Below are 6,470 nucleotides of genomic sequence, written 5' to 3' on the forward strand. Positions count from 1 at the left end.
CACTCCAAACAGCATTCTCACTGCACTATTCTGTACCAGTTGTGGTTTCTGGACCGTCATCAAGGACCTCCTCACACAGAGCACAGTGTAGTAGTCCAATCTAGGTGTGAACAGGGAACTCTATGAGTAAGCAGGGATTCGAATCTGTATCCCAATATTGTACTGCTTTATCCTCTGCACTCTTCTCTCTCTCTTTCTGCCATGAAGATTCCAGTCTGTGATTCCATGCAATAACACTTTTAATCACAAAACCCAAACGCCATCTCGTGTGCCAATTTCAAACCCTGCCATTGAGTAGAATATGAATTTGAGTCCTCCTGGGAGAATCTTAATATCATTTGTCCTGTAAATAGCGTACACTTATATCTTCATGAAAATGTTCAGGATTTGTTTCTTCTGTTAGACAGTCGTGCATTAAATTAAAATAAATACGTGCACCAAAAAATGAACTGCCCCCTTTGTAATATGTTTCCATTTCAGATTTGCAAGCCATTAATGTGTGGTTTCTTCCAAAGCAGTAAAAACCTTCATGAGTAATTTTCACTTCATTTCCAGGTAATTTTGTAAATTTAAATACATACTCGTGTGCACCGGCGTGCCATTTTTTCTCATTCTACCTGAATGTTAAACATAACTCCTATACATTTTAATTTGCTGATTCCACAGCCAGTCAGGTTTAAAACTGAGTTCCGCAATGCACTACTCCATTGGGAATAATCTGAGGACAGAGTAACAATTTAAATTATTGTTTAAAGATTATAGGGAAAAGGAATAATTCTAAACATTTTTTTGAATCAATTTAAACATAATCAGGCCAAAAAGATGTATCTTAAAAGAGAAAACAGTCTTAGATACTTGAAAAGATTAGAACATATGGCTGGAGGAGGAGATTTTCCAAGATAAATCTACAAAAATGAAATTAGGCTCAAAATCTGGGCTTTAAAAGGTGGGGGAATCAGTTCTATTTTCTACAACAGCTGTCCAACCTATTAGAATCTGGAAAAACAAAAAACAAAGATCCATTAGAGGAAGCTGCGCAGCCTAAAGAGGCTGATTTTGGTCATCTCAAGAGGTGGGAAAGGATCATCGCCTTATGTATAAACATAAGATGCTTAAAATGTTACAGTCGTATATCCTCTGAAATATTAAGAAAACTATGTTTACAGTTATTGCTTTCTATATATGACTACTGAAATATTGAAAAATCATCTATATATCTAATAGCCAAGTTGTCCCCTCCATGCGGATATCTAAATCCGCACATCAGGGGCATTCGGGGGGCAGAGAGATTTTCCTGCACACTTGGAGCAGTCCTCAGGTGTGCAGAAAAATCTAAAAAGTTGAAAAAACTATACGGGGGATACTTAAATCCCCCCCAAAGTAAAAAAGTGTTCCCTGCGCATGCGCAGAGAACGCCCTGGCAACTGTCTCACTGCCGCCGCTGCTGGAGGGAAGAAGGCTTGGCAGGCTGGTGGCTATGAGCCACTCAGGCCTCACCACCGCCGGTGCCAGGGGGAGGGGGGAGAAGGCTTGGTTGGCCTCAGGCCTCACCACTGCCGCCGCTGGGGGGCAAGAGAAGGCTTGGCGGGCCGGCAGCTGTGAGCAACTCAGGCCTTGCCGCCACCGGTGCCGGGGAGAGGAGGGAGAAGGCTTGGCGGGCCTCAGGCCACACTGCTGCCACTGCCGGGGGGGGGAGGACAGAGAAGGCTTGGCAGGCCTCGCCACCACCAGTGATGGGGGAGGAGGGAGAAGGCTTTGCAGGCCTGATGGGTCCACCTGCTGGGCTCACCTGCTGCTGCTTTCTCCTTAGGGTTGCCAAATGTCTCTTACCTCCTTGGCGGGGGACCCCAGGCTATCTCCCGGTGCGCTCGCACGCCGCACCTACGTCACCCGGATGTGATGTCGCACACTGGGGGCGGGGCCACAGCCATTTGAGGGGAAAACTCTGTTTTCCCCTCAAATGGCTTTGGCCCCGCCCCCAGCGTGCAACGTCACATCCGGGTGACGTGCATGCGGGGGTGGGGTTTTCCCCGGGCCCCGATTCTGCGGGGGCTGAAATTGGGGCTCGAAAGCGGGGGGGGGGAATCCCCCCCCTGGGGGCATTTGGCAGCCCTATTTCTCCTCCTGCGGAGCTCCTCCTGCTTCTGCAGGCCGGGAGCTGTGGGGAATACTCCCCTCCCGCAAGTATCACCGGTCCCCCTTCTTGTAATATATCTAATAGTCAGGCATGGGCCCATGTGCAGATACTATTATCTGCAGATTGGGCACATAACGACAGAAAGCAGATGGTTCTGCAAATTTGGGGGGCTTTCCTCTGAAAGCATTGAAAAATACTTTGGGGGAGTTAAACCTTCCCCCCCCCAAGAAGTGTTGTCTGTGCATGCACAAGCAAGGCACCTCTCTTCTTTTAGGTGGCAGCAGAAATGACCATGGGGAGGGCTGGAGCTGTGGGCCTATGGCAGAGGCCAGGAGCTGCACCAGGCCTAGCAGTTGTGGTGGGAGGGCAGGAGCTGTGGTGAGAGCAGGGCTGGCCCATTATTGTTAAATTTTAGACTGTCGCCTAGAGTGACGGCTCGACGAGGGCGCCATTCTGGCTGGCCTCGTTTTCTCTTCGCCCCGCACAGGAAGCCTCCCTTGCTGGCTTCTTGCTCCATCCCCGGCAAGAGACTCCCCTCTTTGCAGCCCCCCAGACAGAAAGAGAAGGAGGTGGGGGGACAGGTGTGGGGAACAGCCCGGGACAACGGGAAAGTGACGCTTGACCTCTGCTGCCCCCACGGTCTTCCCTCGAGCAATCCCCCCGCATGCATTTGCAGCTCGCCCCCTCGGCCCACCTGCTGTGGCTCCAGTGCCCACCCCGCTCCACACTGAGGGGGGCACCAGAAGGTATCCTCACCTAGTGGGCAAAAAACCCCCAAAACCTGGGGCCGTCACTGGGTGGGAGCCAGGCAGCCATGTTGGGCTCCCTTCTGGTGGGCCCAGCAGCAGTGATGTGGCAGGGTAAGAAAGCTTAGAGGGGAAAAGGACCCCCCCCCCGTGACTATCATGGGTCCCCACTTGTATATCTTTGTTCTCAGTCTGGCAAAATCTGAGGATACTTAAATGTGGGGCTTGGAGCTGTGAAGACAGATCTTTCTTTAAAAAACAGAAACAGAAACAGAAAAAGCTCCAGGTTTGCAGAAAAATCTGAAATACAAATACACACACACACAAGTGGGGACCCACAAGAAACTTTCAGAGAGGGTGCATCTCTTCCCCCTTTGCTTCCTTCCTTCTTCCTCCTTCTCTAACAATCTTCCCCCTCTTTCTCTCCTTCCCCTTCTCTGTTAACATACCCCTATCTCTTCTGCCCCCAGCCCTTCTCTGTCAATCTACCCCCTTCTCTGATAACCTACCTCACTATTTCAGCCCTTCCTCCCATTCCCTTTAGTTGTCAATCTTCCCCCTATTTCACTCCTTTTTCCTATTCCCCTTGCCTGTCAACCTAACCCCCATCTCGTTTGCCCCCCCTTTCTGCATCTGCCTACCCTTGCTGTTCTCCTCACCTACCACCCTCCCTAAGCACTCCACTCACCCACTACTCTTCCTGCTCTCACTGTCTACACCCAACTCTTTGCACTTCACTGACTTCCATCTTATTTATTTATTTGTCAAACCTATACCCCGCCCTCCCCGCAAGTGGGCTCAGGGCGGCTAACAGCTCTCCCTATATACCCCCCATCCTTGGCATTAACTGATCCCCCACCCTTATTCTCTTCCCACTTTACCTCTTACCCTTCCCATTCACCAAGGGTGTAGACTTTCCAATTTCCCGGGGGGTGGGGGTGGGGATGGGCCAGAGGCATTGCTTTGCTAGGAGCAAGGGTGGCTCCCGGGGGAGGCTGAGTACCTTCCTGAAAATTTCAGCGGGGGCTGAAGCCTCGCCGCCCCCACGAAGATTACGCCTATGCCATTCACTCCCCCCCTCGCTTCTCTCCCCACCTACCTTCCAGTAGGCTGGTGGTAGTCTGCTGGCTTGGGGGTGGGCGGCAGAAGTTGCAGAAGGGGGGACAACTCCCCTTTCCATCTGCTGCCTCTCCTGGGCTAACCACACTTACTCTGGGTCCAGCACAGCTCTCAGGCTGCTGCAGTGCCAACACCAGGCCCAGTGCACCTCCCAGGCTACCGTGCCCCTGCCAACAGGCCCAGTGCAGCTCCTGAGCTGCCACACCACCACCATTGGGTGCCGCACAGCTCCCAAGTTATCACACTGCCACTAGGCGCAGTGCGGTTCCTGGCCCACTGTTCCTCTGACGCTGGGCCCAGCATGGCTCTTGTCCCGCTGAGCCTCATCAGGTAGGTGCATTCTCTGTGCTTGTGCAAATTTTAAGCCCCCCTACTGTTTTTTGAAGTCAGCTTTTTGTGCAACCCTGGGGAGTGCCCCAAGTTTATAGAAAAAATTATTTAGCCTTCATGTGGCCCCAGTCCATGGGTTTAGCTATCCACAGATGGGGGTCATGGGGTGGTTATTACAATATAATAGACAGATGATAGATAGATGAGATAAAACTTTGGGGTAAAACCCCCCACAAATTTTAAGTGCCTATAGCTTTAAGAAAAAAGATGCTCTCCGTGGCTGTTGCTAGGTGACCAGAACAGTTTTGAGGCATTGCAGTCTTGGTTTTTTGAGGCATTGCAGACCCTGATGCTGGGAAAGATTGAAGGTCAAAGAAGACGGGGACGGCAAAGGATGAGATGGTTGGACAGTGTCATCGACGCAACGAACATGAAATTGAGCCAACTTCAGAGGACAGCGGAAGACAGGAGGGCCTGGCGGGATCTTGTCCATGGGGTCGCAAAGAGTCGGACTGGACTGTGTGACTGAACAACAACAAAGGGGTCAGGGCCCTTTCCAGGGCAGTTTTGGCCTTTCGGGAAGGACTCATCGGGGCCAGGACCAGTGGCAGCCACTCGGTGACTCGCTACCACCTGACTTGCATGACTGAACTAGGCCTGTCTGCTTGCTACTACTCAACAGCAGCCACCTTATGAAAGCCTGTGTGGTATAGTGGCTTGAACTTCAGAGTAGATCCTGGGAGACCCAAATTCAAGAGGAGTTCTGGTTCTGGTTGAGCGAGATTAGATCTTTGTAGGCCGTGTTCTGCCAAGAGGGAGCTTTGCTTTTGCTTATCTAGGCTGATTTTTAGTTTCAGCGTCAGTATCTCTACATTTATCTTTTTAATTTGGTTTCTAATCCCACCCTTCTCCTTTTAGGAGATGATGGAGGGGGAAGCGAAGGCTCAACCAGCGAGAAAGCGGAAACTTGCTTTGCGGTTTTATTACAGCTTTGCCTCCGAGGACTCCAAATCGCTGGCCTTCCACGGAAACTTGCGCAGGGACCTTGAGACAATCACATATTTTCAGGGTAGTTGTGGGGATAAAAAACGAGGACAGGGGAAGCTGCTTTGGCCCCCGCTCTGCAGAATGCCCGGGGTATAAATGAAGAAAATAAAGGATAAATGTGGGTGAAGATGGGTGCAAGGGGAGGAGAAGCAGCCTTGCCCGTGGGAGCAGTCCGGTGAGTGGGAGTGTGGCAGTGAAGCTGGGGAGGAAGAATGGGGAGGGAAGACTGATAGGTGTTGGGAGGGGAGGAAAGGGGGGCATGAGTGACAGAAAAGGGGAAGGGGAGTGACAGAGAAAGGTGAGAGGGAAAGAAGGATAGGATGTGAGTGACAGAGAAGAGGTAGGGGAGAGGGGAGAAAACAGAGGTAGAGGAAATGAGATCCCCCCCTCCCCACAAGCAATGTTCCCTCTAAGCTGTGGAGTCTTGTGAGCAGAAATTCTACCTTGTGAGCTACTGGCATTAAAAGCTGTGAGCGAGCGATTTGGCTACTGCATACATAAGTCTGCTCTGGAGCCCTCCTCCCTGAGCTAAGACAAAAATCTGTGAGCCGGAGGCTAAAAAACTGTGAGCTGGCTCACACTAACTCAGCTTAGAGGGAACACTGCCCACAAGTCACTTGCCTGTCCTCGCTTGTCACGTATATAGGGCGGCCTAGTGCATTTGTGTCGGCCAGAGAAGACTAAAAGTCGTGGACTCTTGGACCGAACAAGAACTTTTTTCCTCTTGGTGCTGCAATCTAATCCATCATTTCTAATCCCGTTATATCAAAGGGAGAAATTGAAGCACATGCTCATTTCTTTCCAGATGAAATCAGTGGGATTTTAACATGTTTATCTTCTGGAAGCCTTCTGTTCCTATCAGGCTTATTGAGGCTGTCGTTGAGCTGATAGTATTGAGATGAATAGAGGGCCGCTTCGGGCACAGCAGAGCCCATTTACGTACTGATACGGCATCGACTAAGCACCCGTCGATAATTCATAGCAATTGGTAATTTTATGTACTGTCCTTCCATAATCGTAGGAAAGAGCTGCCTTTCTCCCACTATATGGTCATGTTTACCAGTCCCCCACTGGTATAAATGCTGCGGAAT

Source organism: Gekko japonicus, unplaced genomic scaffold, assembly GCF_001447785.1.
Source record: "Gekko japonicus isolate JY-2015 unplaced genomic scaffold, Gekko_japonicus_V1.1 scaffold2215, whole genome shotgun sequence".
NCBI lineage: Eukaryota > Metazoa > Chordata > Lepidosauria > Squamata > Gekkonidae > Gekko > Gekko japonicus.